Source organism: Lepidothrix coronata, unplaced genomic scaffold, assembly GCF_001604755.1.
Source record: "Lepidothrix coronata isolate B3197 unplaced genomic scaffold, Lepidothrix_coronata-1.0 Scaffold2, whole genome shotgun sequence".
Lineage (NCBI taxonomy): Eukaryota > Metazoa > Chordata > Aves > Passeriformes > Pipridae > Lepidothrix > Lepidothrix coronata.
This window is the reverse complement of record NW_016690182.1, coordinates 9998846-10025373: the sequence shown is the minus strand read 5'-3', so window position 1 is coordinate 10025373 and position 26528 is coordinate 9998846. Positions and strand designations below refer to the sequence as shown.

General features: G+C 35.7%; 1 long non-coding RNA gene across 1 annotated transcript; it reads right to left on the bottom strand.

Annotated features, from left to right (window-relative positions):
• Positions 1–911: 911 nt before the first annotated feature.
• On the bottom strand, positions 912–25331 carry LOC108497312. Its single transcript, XR_001874754.1, has 5 exons — positions 25289–25331; positions 22379–22500; positions 9883–9914; positions 3090–3255; positions 912–1201 (listed from the first exon to the last, which is right to left on the bottom strand). It is a non-coding gene; the product is annotated as an uncharacterized LOC108497312 (long non-coding RNA).
• Positions 25332–26528: the final 1197 nt, after the last annotated feature.

Genomic DNA, 26528 nt, shown 5'->3' with positions numbered 1-26528 from the left:
GCTGACGGCACCTTCAGACATCAGTTGTTAATGACTCTGAATTCCTTGACAACAAGTGAATAGGAAAATAAAGCTACACTTGGATAATCAGAAGAGAGTGTAGAATACTTGAAACACACAGTTTATTACTTTGTCTACTGGCTTTGTAATGTTGGGTCGTAAAAAAGCGAAAACATTCAAAACAGATTTAAAGCTTTTATTCACTCTGAATACATTCCTCTGCTTAAACAGCAAAAGACTTTCATAAAAAGAGATTATTTTTTATCAAGATTATCACTGATGCAATGCATCTTTAATTTTGAGGGCGGAAGAAAGAACAAGCACCATTATTTGTCATATTCAAAACATTAATTAATATTTTACTTGATTGAAGTAATAAAGAAATAATGGTACTACTTTCACTTTTTGCTAACATCAAGCATACAAGTTTACCAAAAAAGTTTTATAAACTCCCTAGTAAGGTTTTATTGTACATGTTGTTGTTACATCAGAGCAGGTGTGAGAACAGTGACTGCTGTCAATGAAAGAAAACGAAGCATATGATAGAAAAAAAATACAAAAATAAAATGGGTTAAGTGCTTACCACACCTGTTAGAGATGGGTCTTCTCCTTTGGGATGTCAATGAAATGACTTTTCAATGGCTTTCTGGTTCCAATACATCTTTTACAGTTCACTTAGAAGAACTGAAAGAATTCTTGCTTTCATCAGTTCTGTGGTCTGCCTTTGCATCCTTTCCATGTTCTGTGTGATCCTGGCTGAGCTAAAAGCTCTCTTCTTGTTACATTTTCTTTGCAGACACTATTCATGTCCCTCCCTTTTCTCCCACCAGTATTCCTTATTGAAAGCATCATTTCTCTCTCCCACCCCTGGGTTCCTCAGATCCACTGTGCTGCAGCCAGAATAGTGCAAACAGCAAAACTTTCTCTTTGCTGCTGAGATTTATCGATTTTTTTTTTGAAGTCTAGGTGTCTATTAGCACACTGACACCTATCAACCACTAATAAGCAACACTGTGACATTCAAAAGCTAGTTTTCCTCAAAATATTATTTAATGCAAGAAAGTCTCCAAGAGAGTGCTTTGGAAGTCAGAAATCAGTGTCCTCTTGATGGCAGGATTCAGCAGAGACTCCATTAGAGGTTGTCTTGTGATAGTGTCTTCCATTTCACAAGAAAGAAGGGAGAGGAATCCAGAAAGCTGTCCTATGGTGAAGGGAAATAAAGTCACAACAGGATACCACATTTTGAGGGTTTTTTTGTTGTTTGGTTTTTTGTTTTTATTTTGCTAATGGCAACATGCCATGGACTAGAATTAAATTCTTTCCCAGTTCACTCTTTCGTCACCTACCACCATATAAATCAAGTCTACATGAGATTAAGTAAGTGCATTCAGCTTGGGCTCAGGTGGGAGTGCAGATGGACTTTAAAACATTCCACAAATCCAGCCACAGCTATATTGGCTTAAAGGATGACTGCGGAGAGGAATTGCTGAAAGACTACATTTACTGATTATCTGCAGTTCCTTTAGCACAGTCCATATCATCTCCCTCCAATCTTCAGTTTGCATCAAACTAATCAAGATGCAATAGAAAGAAAAATAAGCATTTAAGACCTTCCTTTGAAACCTGCAGGCCCAGCTGAGACACAGAAACGTCTACACTCACTAAGCAAACTATTATTCATAACATCTGCCTATCCAGTGCAATGTGAGTTCCTGTCACTCATCATTGACATGTCTAGGACTGATTTCCTAACACTACATTATTATCTTTCATGAGAATATGCTAATTCCTTCTGTATCACTATGTATGCTGATATACAGTATCCTTTGACATTCACAACATGTTCTAGTGTGATAGATTAATTCAAGATTAAAAAAAAAAGAATGTGCAAAGGCACTGGTAAAGGCACCATATATCTGGCAAAAAACTGATTAAAAGTAGGAATTATTCTCCCAATAAAATTATTTTCCCAATATGACAACAGAATTTTTACCATCGATATCAGTGGTGCCAAGATTCCACCTGATAACCAAATATGGGGTTATTAATTAATAGTAAGGCACAATATTAGCTGTGTTATTCTGTAACATATTCAAGTAAAATTTTTAAAGGCTTTCTCTTTCCTTTTAGTTTCTAAAGAATGTGTTGACTTATTAGCAAAATAAGTTCTCTCCAATTCAGTTATTAAGTGTGTATTACCAGATCACACAGATATTTCTGCCACTATTTTCAAGTAGTGAGTGATCATAATCTTATGTACTTGACACATGTAATTCTAACATATTATTTCATGCTAAGAATGACTAGATGGGACTCTCATAGTGTCATCTTAGTATATTTTCTACAGTAACTTACCTCTTTTTAATATTTGACTTCTCTGCCCTTCACTGATGTCCTCAATGATTTCCTCCACCAAGTGTTTTACTGCTTCACCCTACTCTAATTAATTCTCAACTTTAAATTCTCCACTGACCCCCATTTAACTCTCAGTAGCTACAAAAGCTTTAAAAGAAAAATCCTCAGTGAGCAAGTGCTGGCCAGGCAGCTTTTCTTCAAGCTTTTGCAGCTTTAAATCTGATCACAGGGAATACTGAACCAAATCCTGCCCTGAACAGCACAACACCCTGTTGTACTGCAATGGCAATGCCATTTCCCAAGTGCTGTTGGACTCCAACAAAATCACAAAATTAGAGTTTGAGTGAGGAGATGCACCTGCAGGTTCACTTTCAGCAAGACTTTGCAAGTAGCTCATCATCTGATGCACTGGGAGCACCGAGAGACTGCTGCAAATTCAGTTCTTTTTTCCCTCACTTGCCAAAAGAATCCTCCTCCTCCAGCATGTGTGCAAGCAGAGAACACAGAATGAAAAGTATTCGATTCTAAAACTTCACTGAATGGATTTCTAGTTTTATTTACTTATCTTTAAGAAAAAGAAACATAAAATCCCTCAATTTAAGAGGAAGTTGAGAACAGCTGAGATGACCCAGTATGGTAAAAATTATAGCATAGACAAGAAAAAGACATCAATCATCCTGCTGAAAAAAAAAAAACAACTTTAACTTCAACATTATAAAGTAATTTTTACTAACTATTTTTTTAACCATTGTATTCAGTGCAAACAGATGAACTGTAAAAAGGTTGACCAGGGAGAACCAGTGCATTTATTTGCATTAATCTCTCAGCAGAGCCAGCTCCAACCTGCTGGACTGCTCACAGCTGTGGTCTTCTGTGTGCTGAATTCCAGCCTAAAATACACTTGAACACCAAATGCAAGAGTGTAAGCGAACAGAAGCAAATTCACAGACCTCAGGTAATATCAGCAACTTTAGAACTCTTTTGCAGTTAAATCAAAATGCCAGTAAAACTCAAGGACAGAAGTTTTTGGCTTCAGTTCTGTGTACCTTCAACGACCCTCAGTTCCATGTACACTGAGCTGGGACTCAATACAATAACAGGAAGCCATTAATGATTGAAAACATTTGTACTGTATAAAGGATCCAATCTAGATGACTTTCACCACATTTTGCTTTCACTGAGTGTACAGCATTTGATATCCTTATTACAGTTGCAATATTATTACAATGATATCTTTTTATTATGACTTAACCATCCTTTATACATTTTAACACAAACATGTGCTTAGTTTTTTTTTTTAATGTTAATTTACCATATGCCCACAAGAAACTGCTTTTCAGAATATCTTTCCTATCTTTTCTACTACATTATAAATTACACACAGTTACGATAATTCTGCTTGATTTACAATCTCTCTCATTCCCGAATTTAATCTGTTGTACAAAAACAAGCAATTGAAATTGGATACAATTTTGAATGGTATTTTAATGACCTTGAAATCAGTCAAAAGAAAAACCAAACGAACCAACACCAAACCAAACAAAATGAACCAGCTATTAAGTCTATATAACTTAACCTATATCCAAAGTAAGAGTTCAGCCCATGCCTGAGGGAAAGATAGAAATGTTTTGCTCCCAATTTGGTTCTGGGCACTGTCATATCTCGTATAATATCCGATTCTTTCAGAAATGACATTTTCATGTCATAAAATCTAATTGATAGGCACTTTCAAGTGCTATTTTTAGAGATAACATCCAAGATTAATGAATGCAATACACTAAGAAGTTTATATGAAGTTAAATCAAGCTGTCTTGTCTCTGTTGAAGTCATTCTTTTCTTGACAATAATACACAATAAGAGCAGCATTCCTCAAATGGGAGTTTATAACCCTGATCTTTGCCTGAACTGTGTTTCACTTGAAACAATATTTACCATTTCTTTAAGCCTAAAGGTTTCTCCTGTGACAAGTAATATGTGTTTTGTCTGGTTATCCTGAACCACCCAATCTGTGGATTATGCACCATTGTGCTGTTGATACAACATCAGATCAGTCACATTTACTGTGACTTTAGAGTCAATCTTTCCATTCTTTTGGAGGAGAACACCAGGATGAATAAAGAAAAAAAACATTCCAGGCTCATTTCAGTCTTTCACCTCTCACAGGTTTATTTTCACATTTTCTGTGAGATTTCACCTTTTCTCACATTTCACCGGGAACTCTTCTTACACAATTTTTTTTTTACTTTTTATCCTCAAATGACTTAAAAACCCCTGAATACAAGTAGTCTTTTACTACAAGCCCCATCTCTGAAATAAAAATCCCAAAGCGAAGCAGCTCTGCCTCATTTACCCCCACATGGCCCAGGCAATTCGTGGGCTTCCTTCCTCATGAAAACTGAGCTCAAGGGTCTCTCGTGCTTTTTTTTTTTACCCCTTTATCTTGCAAGTCTTGCTGATTGCATGTGTAAGGAATGTTAGTGGTTTTGTTCACCATCCTGTAAACTTTCCTTACCCAGATTGTAAAATATTTAGCAAACACTGTTAAGCTTTAGATGTGTTAGATTTTAAGGAAAAGCATCTGTGATATTTTGAAAAATTAAATGAATAACCAACAATACAATTCCCACAAAGTGTTTTCTACTCCACTATGGCTTAACAAGCCATCCCTCTGAAATTGCCTTAAACTTCCATGAAAGAATTACACATATAAGCAGATAAACTTTTCAACTAACTTAATTTGACTGAATTTAAGCACACTGACTTATTGTTTAGTAAAGAATCAACGTAATTATCCTATGGAGTCGGGAAATACTGAATAAACTGATCCTTGTGGAATTTTAGTTGCCCTAAATATTTCTAAGACATTTTAAGTCCATTAATATTCATAAGAGGTTTGAAAGTGACCCTTGCATTCTGAAAGCACTGATCATCTCAGGAAGGTAAACAAAATGCAGGCTTTTTTTTCTTTTTTGGGTCCAATATTGGGAATCTTCTCATCCATGATCATCACACAAAATAGGTATCCTAATTGTTTCCATTAACTGATTCAGTGAGAAAAAAAGCAGACATTTATTTGCTCAATAGGCATGACACTTTTAAGGGTTAAATCATCTTTTTGGACGAGCCACAAATCATATTCTTTCACTTCCTTCATTGTCAAGTTTATTTTTTCTAAAATATATAGATATAGATATAGATAGATATAGATATATCTACATCATCTTTTCTCCATTTCAGCTACCCAAAAATAATTGTTGAAACAAAAAGCAGGCTTTCACTTCACTTGAAAATGCACACAGAACTAGAAGGGGCATCCCAAAGGCTCAGCTGGAGTTCTGAAAAGCAATTTCCATATGGAAATTCAAGATAATGATGGTAGTGAAGTTCAAAATCCAAGTCTGTATTCTCACAGACTTCATCAGAAACAGGACTGGAGGAGAAAAGGACTATTGAAATGTGACACACAAAACTGTTCTTACAAGTACTAATCACACATCCATAACAGGATACATGACAAATGATTCAGTAGAATGTCAGGAAAAATGTACATCACAGTGAGCTTTTTATTGACCTAAAATATGGTATTTTCCAACAGAAAATAGTATGAGCAGTTATTTTAAGTCAAATTGACTTAGAAACTTCAAAACCAAGTATTTAAGGATCATATTAAATAGCCTCATGAGCTCTCATACACCTTCATCCCTTTTCTACTCAGCAAATACACTAAGAGAAAATGCTCATAAAAACAAACAAACAAACAAATGAAACAAACAAAAACTCAACCCCCCCCAACAAACAAACAAAAAACCCCAACAACCAAAAAAAACCCTACCCACCACATTGAATCTGTGGATTATACTGGTTAAAAAAAAGACAGAAGGATAAAAGTGACAAAAGTAGCCCTAGGTCTGGCAGCTGACAACAGCAACCTGTAGAGAAGTCAGTTGGGAAGCTCTCCAAAATCATTCTGGGACAGTACACTGATTTAAAAATGGCAACTCACCCTAATTTTATCCACTATTTGGAAATATTTATTGCACAAAAAAAAAACAAACAAAGAAAACCAACAAAAAAACCCCCAAAACCCAAACCAAAACCTCCAACATTTTGCTCAAATTAACATAAAGCATTTAGAACAGTGAAGATACTGTTCATGCATGTGATCTTGCTATCAGATATACAGTTTTTCTCATGAAATGGGGTTTACCTTCCTAATGACTCATCAGGTGCTCTGCAGTTCTCGCTTATCTGAAATTCCACCCTTGGGACTGGCTGTGAAAACATCTAATAGATTCTAATAAAGTCAACCTTTTTGTGCTACTGCTCTTGCTTTCAAAAGGTCAGTGCCTTTGCAGCAGGCTTGTTATGTCATTAATTTGTTAGCATTGCTATTCATAAATAACCCAACCTCTCTCACACAGCTGCATCGACCCCCACAAACAAAACAATAAACAGATGGCAGTGCAGTGGCTAAAGGTGCTGCTTCAGCTGTTGGACGTGCAGCTCTCTCCATTCCACATCCCCAGCTTCAGATGTACCATAAAATTAAAAGGGGTTATTTCTGATTTGAAAAATATCATGACTTTCTTTTATTGCAGCTAGACAACTTTGATAAAAGTGTTAAATTTTCTCTCATTCTCCTCCTCTAAGTGAAATGTCCATTCTACTGCTGCAAATAACTCATTTTTCTCAGGTCTCCCCTTTTAAAAATTCTTCTACACTATGAGTTCCTAACAGCTACAGACACAAATGAACACACAGAACTTGGATATCCATAACCAAATCTTCACTGTGTTCTTTCTCAACCTACTATTGACAGCTTTTAGTTATGCATTACTTTACATAAAGTGAATCTACAAAAAGGAGAACAGAGATAAGAAACACAAACCAGAAATGCAGCATTGGAGAATGTGAATTACTGATCTTTGTTCTCCTAGAAGCCACTTCATTGGCTTACTATTTTGTATTCAGCAGCTTAGCCATTAACCCCCTGAAAATACTGTGTAATAAGGAATTAGCTTTGTGTTTGCCACCAATTACTGCAAGCTGGGAGCAGAAGCCTGTCAGCAAAATCTGTGGGTTTTTTGAAAGGACAAAGCAAAATTGCAGTGGTCTTCTGCCTCCCTGAGATTAGCTGAATGAATTCAGGTATTTAAGACCTTTTACCAAGGATGCCTTAAAAAAAAACAAAAACAACAGAAACAAACCAAAACAAACCACAAACACAAAAACCAAGAAAAATCCCTGCATAAGCCAACAACGTGGCTTATGCAGGATGTATAGCATTTTGTCTGCACAACTGAAGTCAGGTTTACCTCAGGTTTTTGGGGGGACATTTTTGGGATACCTACTGGTGCCTGCACCATGCAAACACATCAATATTGGGCAAGCTTGCCACAAGCAGACAATTAAAAACATAGCAAACTTGCAGGATCAGCTTACTGTCATCTTCCCATTTTAGAGGGATCTGGGTTTATGCCTGGTCAGCGCTTTGCTAATTAACTGTATTCTGACTATTCTGCAGAAATGATATTTTAGCTTGTAACGTATCAGATGAATATTATGTCAAAAAAACTTACACTGCAAAACTGTGAAGTCACTGTCAGTCTGCTGTGTCTTACCCTGAGAAAGCTTAGAAGGGGCCCAAGTTTTGATTATATCAATATTATGCACTTTCCAACTATGAAGCATTTGTACTTGTAGTGGAGTTCAGTGTTTCAGTATTTGAAGACAGAGTGTCTCAGAAAAAGAGTATTAAAATACAGGTGCCTATTAAGATACCTTTAATAAATATCTAAGGACTAAGATGTGTTAATTCAACTCTCTCCAGATTGCTCTAAAAAACCTTCCTTTACTTGAAAAGGAAGTTGCCTTGTGCTTGTAACTCCATGGAATTCCACATTCAGTGGACCGGGGCTTGAAGCAGCTCCTTCGGGACAGTTCTTACTAAAGCCTGATAGTTTTTGCTTCTTCCTCTAGTTTGTTGACTCAGAACAGAGGTAGTAGATGAGGTATGGCTATTTTTCTCCTTTATCCTATACAGTTTCTTGACATACTGTAGTCTGTAAAATAATTCTTTGCCAAGCTGAGAGTGCTACTGGACTTGTCTATTAGGGGTTGGTGCTAAACATTTAGAATATAAAATATGAAAATTTTCCTTGTTTTAAAGACAGCCAAAACAATATTTGTGGTAAGGTTGTGCATTCACTGAAAGCAAAAACAAAACCCTGACACAACACAAGGAATGGAAGCTGAAAGGTAAATTGTGTTTGCTGTGTTTTTCTGAATTGAATCCTGCCTGTATGATCAGCAGCATTCAGACTCCCAGCAGGGTAGTTTCCAAAAGAGAGGGAAAACTAGGCAGGTGGCTTTAAAGAAAGCACAGAGAAATGTACTGAAAAAAAAATCTGGTTGAGAAGTGAAATTGGTTAAATTGCCTACAGCATGTCTGGGGAGGAAAAGAGTCTACACTGAGTTCCCTGCTTCGAGGGGTGGAGAGAAAGCATTGCAGAGCATGAAAAGGAAAAACCTGCATGGAGGACTGGTTCATTATGGACAACTTCTTTACAGATAATCTGTTTTGGAAATGGACAGAATGAGGGAGATACTAAAGAAACCACTGGGACAGGGTGAAGGGATCTATTGGAAGGAATCAGTCAGCAAAAGATTTAGTGGTGACTGCAAGAACAAGCTGCAGGAGACAGAAGGTATCATGGGGACAGAAACATCGCCTGGGCCTGAAAGCAAGGATTAGGAAATAGTCCCCTGCCTTCTCTGGATTGACAGAGCTGTAAGATGCTTCCATCAGAGAGTTTACCACAAGACAGGAGTCATTTCTCCTTCATCATTACTGGTCAGCAGGAGCTTCAAAATATTCAGGATTGGAATTATAAATTTTTAAAAGTCAGGTCATAATTTGGAGGTAGGAAGAGTGAGGAAAGCTAAGAGATGGCTACAGAAGTAAAACAAACAGCCATCCTTTACAATTACTCAAGAAAAAAAAAGGGATTGTATTCTGAAATGGTTTGAAACTCAGCATACACTCAGAGAGTTATTGTTAGTCCAAGCTTTAATGAATGTAAGAGCATTTTTTTCTATCAGATGGAACCAAGGAGACCAGATTTCTTAAGCAGCTCAGAAGACCTCAGTTCAACCACTTTTTGAACAGGTAAACTATTTCTTCCTCAGTTGCATACTATGACCTTCCCTTTCACAGAACCATGGATTGTTCCCCTCCAATATCAGGACAATTTTTCAAACAGTAGAATTTTAAAACTCTGTCTTCTGGGCACCATAAAAATGTCAATCTTGGTGTAAGGCATAAACTGTCCAATTTGTCTCTAGGCAATTCAGCAGTATGGAAAGAGTACAAACACAGTATATGAGACAAAATGTAGCTGAGAACAGGCCACTGGAACTCCCCAGATTTTCTTTCTCTTCTTGAAAATTTCATTACAGATCATGTACTACAGATAATGCTGAAACATGTATTGGAAATCATAAACTGATTTAATCTGTGACACTCACCAAGGGTCGATCTCTTCAGAATGGAAACACGACTGTAGAGACAAGAAAAGCTTCAGGTTAGAGCTGCAATTCAGGTGTCACCAGGAGTATTCAGTTTAATTTTAAAAAAAACCCTTTCTTGTGTAGTTCACAGACACACCTTTCCCTATTAGCCTGACTTCTGCACTTGTTCTGAACACTGCAGAACTAACTAAAATTCCGCTGTGTATTTGGACAACTCTTAAAATGGAGGGAAAATGCTATTTTTCCAGGATTGGACACTACTCAATGAATGTCATCAAACACTAAAGGTGGCCTTTAAAGAGTTATTTTTTTTTTCAGTGTTACCACAATACTGAGAGCTACTTCTAACCTGCTTTTATGCCTCTCTGTTTTGATGAAGAAAAGCAAGAACAAAACCTGAAGAATGAATCACAACTAGATTTGAACGCAAAGTTGTCACCTTTCACAGAAAACATGCTTACTTTTAAAATCAGTTTCTTTGAGACAAGATAATAGGTTTCTAATGACCTAATTAATTTTACACTAAATGTATTTTGCAAATGTACAAAGTTAGACAGCAAATTGCTGTCTGTGCTTTGGTAAGAAATGGTTGTCTCCAAACAAATCTCTAAACCCAATGTACAGTAATTCATGCAGATAGTTTATTCTAATTACAGCTGAATATAATGGTTCAGCTGAGATGTCAAATTTCAGTGCAAATAGCACTTTGCTAGACAGTAAATAAAAGAAAATGAAAACAAATTACAAATCCAAGTTATTTTAGCTGAAACCTTGTTTTTTCTAAGCACATAAAGCTACAGAAAGTTATAATGTAACCAGCAGCAGTATCTGGTGTTGATTCAGAAAATTAAAAGTATTTTTTTAAGTAAAACTAACAGATATATGTTTATATTTTTAATTGAATATTAAATGGGGGTGGGGTTGGTTGGTTGTTTGTTTGTTTGTTTGTTTGTTTGTTTGTTTGTTTGTTTTTAAGTCTTGGTAAACTTCTAGATAACCAGAAAAACATTTTGGAAACACTTAAGTGTAAAGTGTATGTATATAATAAAAATGTCATGCACACTAACAAAGGCAAAAATAAGAGTTTACATGTTAAAAGCTTTTGTGAAAATAAACATATTTTATACAGGAACAGGTTCATGTATAAGGAAGAGCAAAGAGCTGAATTGATTTTTCTTTGTGTACTTTTAGGGAGGCTCAACATTCAACATCTGTGTTTGAGTTTTAAAGTTTTATAGGATTCAAAATACAAAGACTTTGAAATCAACATTTAAATTTAGAGACAATCTGAAGTATTTGATTTTATGTAAGTTTACATACTTCCTACTCTGAACCTGGAAAAATTTAAGGTATAATTGCACTATACCAGCCATAAACTCCAAATTCAGCCTCCTAACCAAACCTGAAAGCTCAGGAATGCAATTTGTCAGGATTGTCCAGCTGATAGCACAGATAAGAGACAGGTTTAAGAGGTCTGACAACCATAAACCAACAGTTTTGTCCAAACTGTGCGCAACAGCAAAAGCACAGTTTTCTGGATTCAATCCATAGGGCTGAGAAATGCAAGAAGCAGAATGGTCTGTTCTTGTCCTGCTTGGATCCAGAGAGAAACCTCCTGCAAGCACAGCTATGTGGGACAGGAGGGATCCTTCAGCAAAGGAACCTGGATATCTGAAGGTGAAAACTCTTAAATGATGTCAATAGGCAAATAAAGGGAGAATAAAACCCAATGATATGATAACAAATATAAAAATATAATTAAACAAAACCAGAAAACGCAGGTGGAAGAATTAATATCCAAGTAGGTTGTTTCTGCAGAAAGAAGTATAGTAACAGCACCACCATATGTATTTTAAGCATTTTTAAAAAGGACTCCAAATTTACTTAACAGCACAAAAGTACAAATTTTCTACATTCTCCTTTTTCATACTGGCATACTACGAAAAGATTATTCGTTATAAAAAAGGCAGAAAAATTCTGTAGGATAATATGAATGAGGCATAGAGTTAATCCACTAAGATTTCATTAAGAAGTGAGCCGATGTTCAGCCAACTAATTACCCATTCATTAAAACAGAACCATAAATGACATTTCCAACATATTACAAAACCCCTCTGTAGTAATATTTTCCCATCTACATCTATTCTGGCATTTATATTCTATGTCTCTTTCATAATTATTTCAAATAATTCCTCTGACATATTGAGGGGAAAATAGCTTAAAAAGAGATTACTTACCACCTACTAGTTGCTCACAAAGAAAGGAGCAGGACAAAATAATTATATTGGTGTATTAATATAGAATTGGTGTGCCTGTAGTCCCTAATAATCACTACAGTGGTTTCATTTTTCCATGGTGAAAATTTTAAGGCGCCTAAAGTTATTTGCCCACACCTATAACTTGGGTTTCATTGTCCCAAAAAGTGAGCACACATAAAACTAACTCGTGATTCACAGAAAGAAATACAGCAACCAAAAGTTGGCATTAAAAACAAATAATTAAATCCAAAGCTGAATTTTTCACGACCCACTTAGTTCTGCTGTTGCAAGAGCTGCTGCTGTATGCAATAGAAACAGAAAGTGTGAAAAGGGTTGCACAGACAACTCAGACTTGTGGTTTCAACCAACAGAGAACTTGATACTCAGTACAAATTGTTATTTGTTGCATGTTCACTCAGGGATCCCCTGCACCTCTTTCACTGATAATTAATGAAGTCACAAAAGCTCAAGTTTGCAGGAGATAGTACAACCTCTGGGCTATTTAGACCAATAAAAATCTGCAATTTGCTACAAGTGGCTTCTTCCAGCACCTTTCATATCAGGATTTTTATATAAAGATTATTTCTTTCCTATAACACCACCACATTATTAATTTTCTCTTATAAAAGATAAAATAAAATTTCCCCTTCACACATTGTTTCATGCTTTGGCTTCCAAACTACACTCTCCTATCTTTGGATTCTTTTTCTTATAGTTCCTGTCCCTACTCCTCTCCCATTACACATTATTCTGACCTAATTCCTTCTAATGGTATTGATATTGAAAATCCAACAAACTTTTTGCTGAACCCAGATTTAGTTCCTATCAAGAAAACATCGTCAAAAAATCCCAACCTCAAGAAAACCTAGTCAAAGCCAGCTCTGCATTACATCATATATCTGATGAGATAACAACATCTGAAAGATAAAATAGATAAAATATCCTCAATGCAGATTTGAAGCCCTGCAAATGCTTCAAGTCCATAAAAAGAAAAAAAGGTGAGATGTCACGGTTTTATCATGTGCTGTTTAGGGATAAAAGAAGGTACATTTTTACTGAAGCTCCATCTCATACTGCATCTACAAAAGGACCGACCTACATAATCAAGAGAAGAGCTATCCGGTCTTCAAAACTCATCTCTCCTAAAGATTTCTTTCCTTTTAATTTGTGCCATTACCACATTCATATAAGTCAGAAAACAGAGTGGTCAAGCAAATCTAACAGCTGACACATCCCTAGATAGAAAAGTAATCTTCCTGACACCACTTCACCTGTGTTGGTCAATACCCAAAAGATTTCTGGGTGCTTTAGCAGAGCTGAGGGTGGTAACAAACCGTGATGTAGCTACCATATGCCAGGTATTGTCTGCAACCTTGAATAAGGTCAGCTCCCTATTTGAAGCACAAACAGTGTGTGATCAGAAGGCAGATGCTGGAATACAAAAAGCTCTGGCAAGCATATGGAAAAGAAGGAAAAAAAAGAAAGCCAACAAGGTCTTCAGATGCAAAGGCTGCTCAAGGTTTCACTTACCAAAAGAACAGTGACATAAGAAGGTGGGATTTATGCAGATTGCAGAGTCTGTAATGCAGCCACTGGGAGAGAAACACAGACCTGGATTAGATGGCACCACACAGCCACTGCACTCTTACTAATACTCAACAGCCAAATATTAAATCTTCCAGAACAAACACAAACCTCCAGAGTCTATAAATGGAATGAGTTCACTACTGTCCATGCTCAAAGTTTATTTTTAAGGAAACATGTGAGTTTTAAGAAATCCACTCCAAATAGAAGCGTGGACACAGATAGATATGAAAAACACAAAGAACATCTTTCTGAATTAAAGGAATCAGACTTGTCAAAAAGCAAACCTCAGAATTTGCAGTTTCCATCAAAAAAAGAAAAGACACAAAGACTTTAATATAAAAGAGGTTTATTTGTCTGGTTTCTATAGTACATCAAATTAGATGTTGGATTAGTTGTGGTCAAGGTCAGTGGTCAAGGTCAGTATATTGGTGGCAAGAGAGAGCTTGTAATGTTGTTTGATTTCCTACTCTCTATAAAATAAGAAAAGCAAGGGACCAGCCAAAACCTATTCCATTTCCCTCATCCAGCCCATGGGTGGAGATCCAGCCCTGAAAAGAGGATTCTGGATTAACCTGCACAAATATGAGACAGATGATACAGCTCAGCACAATCCCTGAAAATTCTTCCCATTCAAAATCATACAAGAGATTCATGACTACAGACAGTTACAGATAATTTAACAGATAGAAAAAGAAAAATACAGTCAAGTCTCTCAAACAACTTCCTGAAGAAATCACAAAGATTTAAGCAATGTCTCACAAATGTTTGTAATATGATTAGTCTCAAAACAGATTCTTTTTTCCCCAATGTACATTGGCTTTAACATATTTATAAGTCACCATGTACAAAAACAATTTATTGCAGCCTGTTAGGGGAGCTTTTCCTGTGAAAATGGGGTGATTAAATGTTTATGACGTGGGTCATGATTGTCCACTGCTGTACTTTCATTTCTTTGGTGGGAAGTTCTCACAGAGTAGGGATTTCAGAAAGAAACCATTCTGTGACAAAGTCACTGATATGAAAAATAGTCACCATATCCCCTGAAAGCACATAGCATTTACTTTACATTTAATTACAGAAAAGTCTGTTACATTCATTTAAAGGAAAAATATTAATTTTTCACATTGTGCACAATTTTTTTTGGTGAAATTCGCATTTTGACACAGTCTCACTAAGAATTTGAGAACGGTTCACTATGAAATAAATTGGTACTAAACAAAATGTGTTTGCTATCTCTGTATGAAAGTTTATTGTGAAAAAGATAATGTGAGCAAGTGGGAACCAATTTGAGAGCAGATGCACTGGCTACTACTATTAAATAGAGAGGCTTTTAAGAGTCTTCAAAGCAGCAGTCCGCAGGCAGTGGGAATGCAGCACTAAGATAAAATACCTATCACTGGCACTACATTTTGCAGTAAAAATAATTGATGAGGAGTTGGGTAGAGTGGATTATAAATTGCAGGGTGCATGCAGTAATTTCTGCTCTGGTCAATGTAGATATTAGATATATTAGTATAAAGACTGTCACTGATACAATAAAGGACAGAATAACCCACTAACAGGGAGGATTATATTTTGTTGATTGATAAGAGATTAAACGCCTATATTATCCAAAATTTGTTTCTACTGCTTTAAGAAAAAAAAATGTTTTTCTGCAAGTCCTGCATCAAATATTAATCAAGCCATAATTAAATAGGATAAAGAAAACTGTCTAGGTATCTAACTTGCAATCATTTACTTGGTGTATAAAATAAGCCAAGCTTGACTGAATAAAACTGTGATACTCTAATACTGGATTTTTAAATTTTAATGTTCTGCTTTATTCCCAACTCCTTAATAGAAACACCATTTTTAACTGACTTTTGGTAATCTGTGGGATGATATTGTTGCTTATGAACAGTGCAGCGAGATGGCAAAGCAGGACCAATATAGCAAGATGAGGCTTCAGATTCTTCTTTTGTATTACTTGAACTATTCCACTTTCTCTGCAGGCTTTTTTTATTACATTTCTGTGACAGAGTGCCAAGGTCAGAGAGACCAAGATAGAACAGCTCATCTACTCAGTGAGTGGTTACACACGTGCTTAAGGACTTCATAAAGCAAATAACTCCTTAACCAGATCTTAAAGGATCCTGGCTCGCTGAGGGGTGCACAATCAAGCAGTCAAGATGAAATTATGAACTCAGGATCTACAGCTCCTGTGCTGGACTTTGCCAATGACTATTTCATTAACTGCTGAGAAGTCATTGCAGGTATAATGTGCTGTTGGACTAATTGTGGTTAACGAGAAGTTCATGGCTGACGTCACCACAAGGAGGGATCTTTAACATAGAGTAGATAAAATAATAAATATTAGAAAAGAATCCTTTAGGAGACTCTGTCTTAAATATCCCAGTACCTTTGATTAGAGTACACCTCTGACACTCAGCTAACTACTCCTTTTAACGATGCCGATCTTACACACCTAAAAACTGATTTTTGCCCATTATATTATCAGAACAAAAGCAAACTATTAATAGTTCCAAAGTGCAAAATTTTTGGAAACACCTCAAGACAGAGAAGCTAAAGCCTGTTACAGGCATGTTGACTGGGACTGGAGCACTCAGCCTAGTAAAGAAGTCATGGTCATCCTTACATCTCTTCCAAGCATCAGATTTTAAAACTGATTGTATGAACCACTACTTCTGTGTTTAATCCTGTGCAGAATCAGGATCGTAGTATGACAAATAGTTTTAAAACAATACTTAAACTTATTGGTACTGAAGAAAAAAAAAGGACCATAAATTAGCCTGTTTGATAATTAGTTGAGAATTTATGTTGTTTTCAGAGAATAAAATTGAAAACAACATAAATTATATCCTGTCAATGAGATTCTCTAAAGTTTATTTACAAATAATGAGTTTTAAATAATGTAGTGAAGCATTTAATGGGGAAAGTTTGTTGTTTTGGTTTTTTTTTCCCTGCATGCTGGGAACACTTTCTTTTAACACAGATTACAGTAGAGATATAAAAAAAAAATAAAGCATAACTGCCTCACATTCGACATTATTAAATCTATCAGGCCTCTACCTACTTCAGTGACAATATTACTCTCCTTGCCTTTTGAAAAATCCTGCAGATTATTTTTTTTTCTTCCATAATATGCTTGAGATATTTGGAATTATTAAAATACATGAAAATCAAATAGACTTTTATGTATCTACTCTGGTTAGTTATGAATCCATAGGATTTTTAATTCCCTGTGGGGAAAAGAAAATAGACAGTATTTGAAAGGCCTCAATTGTTAAGAAGAACAATGTATTATATCAAGGTGGGAAGAGAAGATAAATTCATGAATATACAGAAGAAAAGGAAAATGAAAGTCTGCACAGAAGTAAATAATGGTCACATTTAACCAACTCTATAGTGAAATATATCCCAGGAAAAGACAAAAGCTGGCTATCTTTCCTTCCTTTCCATTGGTTCTTTTTGTTGAATTTCCATAAGGATTTGCATTTCCTGCAATGAGACATATGGAAAATTTAAAGCAGATTGTCCTTTGTGTAAGACGAGTGTATAGAGGTGACAGAAACCAAGGTAGGGATTTAAACCCCAAATCTGAGTCTCCTGCTCAGTTAAGGGAGATCCAGATGAGGCTGGTGCAGCTCCTCAGGGATGATACGAAAGGAGGTTTGGCTGATGTGAAGGCAGGTAATTAATTTGGTGGACCTGCACCAGTTTTTCTGGTTGATCAGAAAGAAGACTGAAACTAAAAAGTTATACATAAATTACCACGGAGTATTATGTTCTGATTGGAAAGATATAACAACTAGACTGTAAACTCTACTTTGAAAAGTATGTAAAAAAAATATATTTCTCAGAATTCATTTTCTGGAGGCTAATTATTTCTGGTTTGCTACCCCATGGAGAGCATAGTCAACAAGCATATCTCATTCTCAAATAGTCAAAAACATGAAATACATCAGGTCTCTTCAGATTTTACAGCATTCCAGAATAAAATCAATTAAGGCCTGTAGTAGAAAAAATTGTGTACTCAATTAGCACTGCTCCAAAATAAGACATTAATGAAACTCTGTTAAATGTCCATCAGATTTTTAGTTAGCATGCTTACAATTTTGAAAATATCAAATCAGTCTAAAAATACCAAACCAATTCCATTCTTTTGGTCTCAGTGTCTTCTACAGAACAAGCTGAGGTTAATTGCTCTCTCTCTCTCTCTTCCCTTTATCTGAACTTTTGCAGCTCTGTACAAAATTCCCAATTAGAATACATGGTCTGTTTTCTACACTTCAATGGGCATCTGCACTAAATTTAACCAAAGGCTTTAAAGAAAAGAAGTAACTTATTTGAGATGACAAAAAAGAGCAATTTCACCAGAGATTGTTTTCTTAACGTTACCTGGAAATGAAAAAGGAATGTCAATAGAAAATTGTGACCTCTGCCTTCACTAACTTGCTCAACTATGCCCAAAAACACCTGGGACGAGGGCAAGGGTGGATTATCCCTTCAAGCACCAAGTAAATCTACATCTCAGGATTGGATTTTATCATCTGAAAAAGACATGAAAGTGGATGGGTTTGTCTCTAATTCATCTCAACCCTCAAAAAATAACCAACCATTATTTCAAGTCATCTAAGAAACCATGCAGTACACAGTGCAGCATTTCTGCACCTCATAAACTGGGATACAACTCTCAAAGCTACTTTTGCAAGTCAAAAAGCTGGAGATAAATGAACTCTTCAGGGTCTGCATTTGTGAAAAACAGTGCCCCAGACACCTTCCGAGCTTTAGGGAATAACTATAGCCTCAGATAACTTGGATAACTGTGAGAACTACTGAGAATTCTCTCTGAATTGAAATGACTTTAAACCCACAATACAATATGTTTTCCTTTGGTTCATCAAAGCAGGAGAAAGAAAGGAGCTCACCATTTCCAGGCTACACAGCCAGCTAATTGTTGTCTCCTTTGTAAAGCAGAATGCTCCTTATTTTTTCTGATCACAGTGAGAGAACTAAGGACTTTTCCACGTATTTTCTTGATGTTGATAAGGCTGATAAAGTGTTAATAAAACAGTCAAGTGAAATGCAGTTGTTGCAATGCCTCACTGAAAATGGCCCTGAAAGGATGTGAACTCTCACATCAGAACCAGATGAGAGCTGTACCTCTCTGTGATCCCACCCAAACTGTGCTGACACAGTGACACAGGGTGACACCTGCACTGAAGAAGTTTCTGCCCATTCAACAGAAAAGCTCTGGCCATATGAAATCCCAAGTATTGTCTGGAAGACTGAAGGCACATTACAATATTGATGATAAATGTTTACGTTATCATATTCATGGACAAAGACTGCAAATAAAATTTGAAGTGCTTTTTAAATTATTTATTATTTTATTTATTTTTTATTTAATTATTTGAAGTGCTTTCTTTAATCTACCTCTAATACTTGCTGAGGTACAAAAGTAGAGCCATAGAAGCTGGTGCAGATAGGACTGAGATAAGAGCCAAGTGAGTGCAGACCCAAAATTCCAAAGGGAAATACTGTGGAATTAAATGTGGATACTGCCTGTAATATAACATCTTTCATATATGTTGACAGCTATAGTGTTGTCAGATGTTTAATTAAATTAGATTAATTAAAATAATTATTTGTAACATTGAGAAATATATAAATCTGCAACATCCAGACATTTAAATCTCAGTACTAGAAAGATGGCAAGCAGGAAGATTTTGTGCTGTATGGGACCTGATTTATTTCAGAGACAGTTTGTACAGGTGACTATTCCAGTTTCCAAAAAGAAAAAGCAGAGGTGAAATCCTACTTCTACAGATGGCCATCACAATGTGTCCTGCCTAATCTGCACTTCAAAGGAGAGGTAGGTGTCCTTTATTTTGAAACTCTCCCTCTCACTGTACTAAATTTAAATAATACATAAAATGTTTAGCTCTGAGGAGCAGCAGGAATTTAGCAGCAGAACCTGTCATGAGTGGCAGAGGGATGCAGGCTCAAGGACTGTGGGACTCTGCTGGCTCAGAAGTTATTGAGACCTACATGGATCCCTGTGAGGTTACAAGCTTGGCTCATTTTAGCTGCCAAACTGGCAGCCTGACAAAATCCTGCATTTCCCAGGCCCGCAGTCCTCCAACAGCCAGTGGAGAAATTCTTGCCCAGGGAATTTCTGCAGTTTGGGTTCCAACCAATCACTCTCACTGTGAAACACCAGAATCCTTTGAAACACAGAAGCTGTTTTCCTACGTACTGTTACAGCTCTAAATCTTTCCTTGCATTTCACTTCATTCCCGTCTCTGAGATTAGAAAATATTGTATTTCGGAAAGATTTTTTACAAAATAACGCTGTGGCTACAAAGTGAAGCTGAACAAAGCTGCACCTGCTAAAGAGACACACCTGCACTACAAAGGGATTTGGCTTGGGGATCCAGTCAAACCAGGACAACTCTATCATTTCACCCTCTGGTCAGCAGAAGGCAAGCTGCCCAAACCAGAGAAGTTTTTTCAAAAAGAGCAGGAAAAGAAGCAGATGGCCTTGGATGAGGATATCATACTTCAAGAAAATGAAAGTTATTAAAAATGAAAACCATAAAGTTAAATCTGAGGAAATAAAATACTTTAACTTTGCACAGATGTAATTTAAAGGCTCCATAAAAGATCTGAAAAAAAACTTGGAGGAGATAGAAAAATAGGCTCTAACTCAGTGACCAGAAACATTTCCTACCTACTTTCAGAACACTCAGCTCATAGCACATAAAATATTGAACTAGAAGAGAACTATCGATGTAGATGTAATGGATTTGTAAGCAAACTTGCTTTTTGTGTACATTTTAACAGTAATTTAAAGTCTCATATGTTTGGAATTGCTGAGCCTAATTTTTAGCCCTGAGGAAATTTTTATAGCTAAACAGCAAACTCTAATGATAAGGGTTTCTAATGGTCAGACTTAACTACTCCTCTGCTGCCAGGTACTGCAAATGGCACAGTTTACCTTTGCCAGAGCTGGTTCCACAAAAAGGGCCATTCACTTTTTTGCATAAACTCTGCAACTTGAAATTAGACATTATTTGGAGACATTTAAACCTCATCTGTTTTAATGGAGAGCGTGTGTTCATTTTTTTTCAAACTACCTTTGAAAGGATCCTGAGCAAGTAATTAAAACTATTAGTTGACATTTCGGTTCTCAACAGCTCTATCTAGCCTAAAAGTGTTCTCTTTAGAAATGGCAAACATATTCAAAACAAATAATTGGGAGTTATTAAGAAAATCAAAACCCTGAGTGCTTTTCAATTCATTTACATCAAACTAATTTCTCTTGACCTCTAAATTTAAAACAACACTTTTTTTTTTTTTTGCAGTTGATATAAAATGAAGAATAAAAGTTCCTGTTCTTTTAACCTAATGAAGGCAGAAGTCCAAACACAATTTCCTGTGCCCAACAGACTCCAGCATTCACATTTTCTGATGACCAACTGAGAAGGAAATTGGTATTATTCCATCGTGTCATTCATTCAAGGAAAGGAGTTGTTCAGAAACGTCTCTATGAAAATGTTATTAAAAACTTGTTGTTATTCCACATACAGCTGTGTTCTTTTAATTTGGGACAGGTCAAGAGGATTGGCAGTAAATCAGGGAGAATCCAGCAGCAGGGTTCCGTTGTCTGCAGGGATAAAAATAAACTAAAAAAAAAAAAAGCCAACACACATGTTGCAGGATCCAAGGTTTCCATGGACAGTGAATCAAGGCTTTTCCTCATCTCTAACTTACCTACCATCTCAGATCAGGGACAGAACAGGAAATAAATTTAAGATTTCCTAATTTTCAATTGTTTCACACACACATAGAGCATTCAAAGTGTTGCCAGCTGATTATGAAGCTTTTCCCTAAACACCCATAAATTGATGAAAAGCACCACAGCACTCAAAAGAATCAGTTGGCATAAATTGGAACAGAAGCCTTGGACTTGCATTTTTAATACCTTTTAATCCAATCCAATACATTGAACACACAGAAAATATTCGTGCCTCAAATTTTCCCAATAACTGCCATTGACTCATTGCACTGCTATGGTTTCTAATCAGCAGAAGATACCCAGCTTTAACAACAGTATGACAGAGTACAGCACTACACCTCCTTAACTCTTGAAAAGGAAGGAAAAATAACAAACCTAATGTTCCTATAAATTGTAAAAGGACTGAAATTATTACATATTTTTAATTAAATGGTTAAGATGATAGAGAGCTTAAATCCAGTATTAACTAAAAAAATGGAATTATTTCAGTGAATTAAGTGTGATCATTGCAGAATTAATTGTATTTGCATAGTAATGTTTAAGTACTAGAAACTGCAAAAGGAAAAATTCTGAATATCAATTATGTTAATTATGTTGCAGACTATTGGGAGAAAGGAAAAGATAGGTCTTCCCTTTATTTTCTTTAGTATGTGCTTTTCTGTGCACAGTGGAAAGATGAGAGCTCCAGTTGCTATAACAACTTAACTCTATTATAATCAACAATCATCTAAGTTTAATTGCCATCCTGTCCTTCTAAACCAATATATTCAACAGCAGTTGTATGAATTTCATAAATTTTGCTACTAAAACCTGTTCAACATCTGAAAACAAGCTGAAGAATACTTACCCACCAGAGGCAAACTGAAGTTGTCCTTTCGTTCCTTACTGTAGCAATATACCTTTAAAATTCTCTACTGTATCCATGAGAATGTTTGTCTTGGGACAGTTATCTTCTTACTAAATCTAAAACTAAATAAAAACCGGAACTGAAACTCAATGTATGAAAGCAAATAAATTAAAATAGCAATTGTAAACTTAAAATATACTAAATATTGCAATATTTTTTCTGATACTATAAGCGTCGCTACCTTCTTCAAAAGTAACTCCAGTTAGGCTACCAACAAGAGTTAAGTTAGACATAAAATATAAAGTAATCAGAAGAAGAGCACTCAATGAACTTCAAAATCTAGTGTTGCAGACTAACTACAAAGATTATTACAAACTATACAATGAACTATAATAATTTCTATTGTTGGCCTCCCTAATGTTTCCTTTCATTATTCAACAAAATGACATTTGAAAAATGGGAAATTTGTCAGCATTCTTCAAATATTCTCTAATTCAGGCCCTGTGGGCTCAGAATAAAATTAACCCTTATCATTTACCCATAATTATGGTGTTTATCTGTAATAACATGCCTTGTAAGTAACACTGGAAACAATCAGAGCAGAAGAAAAAAGTGGAATCACCATGAAATGGTGAAACAGAAGCTAAAAGAGGTCTTTTGCATAAGGTACAAAAGATAAACAAGTGATGCAGTATTAACTGAGATTGTTTCTTTCTGAACAAAAAGAATGGGGGCTCCAAAAGTACTTAAACTTATGTACTTTTGCAACCACTGGTTCCTGCCTCATGCCCCACATGTCTCTTATGTTCCAGTAACTTGCAAATAATGCAACAACAGCTCATAGGAGCACTGAGAACAGCAGGTGCTCGGCTCACTTTCATTCATAGCACAAGGCAGAGATCCCAGAAAACTCTTTAAATGCAATAGTGGGAGCTAAACCCACAAACGAGCAAGACAAAGCTTAAAACTGGATGATATAAACCTTTCAGCCACAGCCAAATCTTTTGGCCAAGTATTAACTTGTTAACTACGCCTCTATCAGTGTTTGACAGTAAAGATACAGCTGATGCACAAGAAAAATCAGAAAGGTGGAATTAGCCTGAAAACATGGTTGAAATTGCAGCTGAGCCCTCAAGCAGAAATGTGAAAGTACTGGAACCATCTTGGTTATACACTAGTCATTACTATCCTGGTGGAATGATAATCTTTCTTATCAGTTAACCATTATGAAAAGAACTATTTCAACAACACTGAAAATAAATCACATTCATTAAACCTAAAACAATAACTATTAAACCCACTGAGTCAAGTTGTTTCCTTTTTGAATATACTTGTTTTAAGATTTAACACACTAATTCATTTTAAGTTACTTGTACATCTTTTATTTACTGATTAATGAATACAGTACATAAAAAAAAAGCAAACAAAAAAACCCATAAGAAATAAAAAAAAAAGCAGCTCAGTAAAACTATTAGCTCAGTAAAGGGAAAAAATATCACAATAAAAATTCCACCCTGCAGTCCTATCAGGATGTAAAACAACCAAAAAGGTACTGGAATTTAAGCCTTTTTATCTATTTATTTGTCTATTTTGTTCAATTACAATGAATATTTACATTATATATATATAAAACATGAGGACTTTGTCAGGAAGTCAGAGCACTCTAAAAACAAATTGTACTGAACTTTTTGACAGCAAGTGAACAGTTCTTTTATCAGAAATCAATAATTCTAAAACACAATCATGAAATAAGAACAACTGATAATCTTTGCTAAAGGGCCAGTTTGGAGAATTGCAGCACCGAAGAGACAGAATAAGCTTTGACTCCTGTTCCAAAAGTAGCATTTCATAAACTAGCAAAAAATGGCTTTCTTTTGATCTTAGTTTATTAGATCCAGATCAGAGAACAGAATGAACTATTTATCTTTAAAAAAGTAATATCTTTTTGATTATATGTCATAGCAGAAATCTTATCTTTGTCTTGGAAGTTTGAGACTAATGACGCCAACACTGGGAGTCGTGTGAACCCTGACAGCGGCTCAGCCAATTATGTGATGAACGATGGAGATGGAAAGTGCTTTACTCCTCTGCGACATTTCTAGAAACCATAATTCTGAAAATCTAAATGGAGTCATTGCTTTTCACCCCCGTGGGCAGAGCCATAATTCCTCACATATACATCCTAACTGGGTTTTTCTAATAGCTCCATTCGTTTCTCAATCTCTCTAATAAGATTGCCAGAGAGGACAGCTTGTCTCTGGCACATTTCTCTTCCAGAAAGGACAAAAATCAGCTGGGCTATTATTCAGCCTTTCAGCATCACATTTTGGTCATTAGAACTTGTCAAATTAAACAAACTAATATCGCAAACGAAAAAGAAAAATGGAAGGGACAGAAGAAGGCTCTGTGGTTCCTGTGGCTTCCACAGCACGCTTTGAGAAGTCAAAAGTGTTTGAAAAGTAGCTCCTCACTTCTGAAACACAGAGGGATATTTACTGAGCTGAGGCTGATATCTGGCATTCACTATGTGGTGTGAAATTTCTCACAACGATTTAGAACTTAAAATTAAAATTGTAACCAAATAGTAAAATCAAAATGTAAAAAAAATCATTTTGAATTAGAAAAAACAATTTTTGTACAATTTTTTAATGCAAAATGTAAGTTAAAAAACCTCTCAGTTAAAAAAAAAAAAAAGAAAAAGAAGCTTTTAATATCTTTTAATATTTTCAAAAAGACTACAGGGAAAAGAAAAGCAGTGTGGAAATCAAATTACTTTGCAATAAAGTTAAGGAAAAACTCTTCTCGATCACACCAATGATATATCATTACAATACATGAAACTGTAGCTCAGAGTAGCAAGAAATTGCTACAAAATTTTATTTTAAAAAACGCAGCAAGTGAGAAGCTTACCTTAATTTGTATAATGGGAAATATCTATGTCATGTCTCATGTGATGAGGGAAATTATAGGTTTACTCTTAACATACTTTAGGTTACACAGTAACCAGTGAATTGCAAAAAGGCTCCCCAGGAAAAGGGGGAGTTGGTTTAAGAAGTACAAATGAAGCCTGGCGATTTGTCAGGGATAAATTCCTTGGAATAGAAGAACATCGTTAAAACCTGGTCTAGCACTTCCAGAAGTTACCCTGTCAGCAACTACAGCAACTTGTTAAACTTTGTGAGCAACATGATAACAAGTTTTCTGATGAAAAGATGGAGGTTTGTGTTAAATGGTTTCATTTATACTGAAAAACAGAGACTATCTTGTCCTACACCTCACAGAACTCTAAGTTCAACCTGAGTGCTGGTGTAGGATTCACATTTCACTGAATTATTCTGCATTAACACATATGAACCATCCAAAAGCATTGGTTTAAAAAATGCATCTCTTCAGAGGACTAAAAAAAGCTATTAGAAATCTAAAGCCCTGCAAGTGCATTAATTCAACAGACCTTAAGTAGAGAGGATCCGCATGTAATTTTTCTGCTACTCAGTCAATATATACATTTCCATCTCTGAATTAAGATATTCCTAGTCATTTTATTTTATATTAATTCCAAGAAATGTGAAAGTTATTAAAGTAAAAGTAAAATACTATTTGCTGTAGTGGTTTCTTCTGTAAGTTCTCATTTCTCACCATGTCCAAAATGCTTCTGTTTCAGCCAACTCTTGAGGAAACAAAACACCATTATATGTATAATCTCCTACCTGCGCCTTTGCCTCAGAGTTCAAAGACTGAGAAGAAAAGAAATTTTCATTGTTCATTTGAAAAAGAGCAAACGGAAACAGAAACTGAAGAGAGGACATGGATTTTGATAGAGTTGACTTTCTTTGAAAGAGAGAAAATATGAGAGAGTGCAAATATTGTAGTGAGTGAAAATAGAGTCGACATCACAAAGAATGTTTGTTGTCTGATAGAAAATGTGCCTTTGAAAACTTAGCAAACAATATCAAAAGCTTAGGTTTTGTCTACAGATATGACTGGTAAAATCCAAACCATCCAGTTCTTTTAATACAATAAACTCCATTTAATTGGACTCAGATGCAGTTGACTGCAGTTCATTTGTGTGAACTTTCTGGCAAGTTTTAAAATGAGACAAAATCCCATTTACCTACACCCAATAGTATCCACAGTCTGACTGAACAATAGC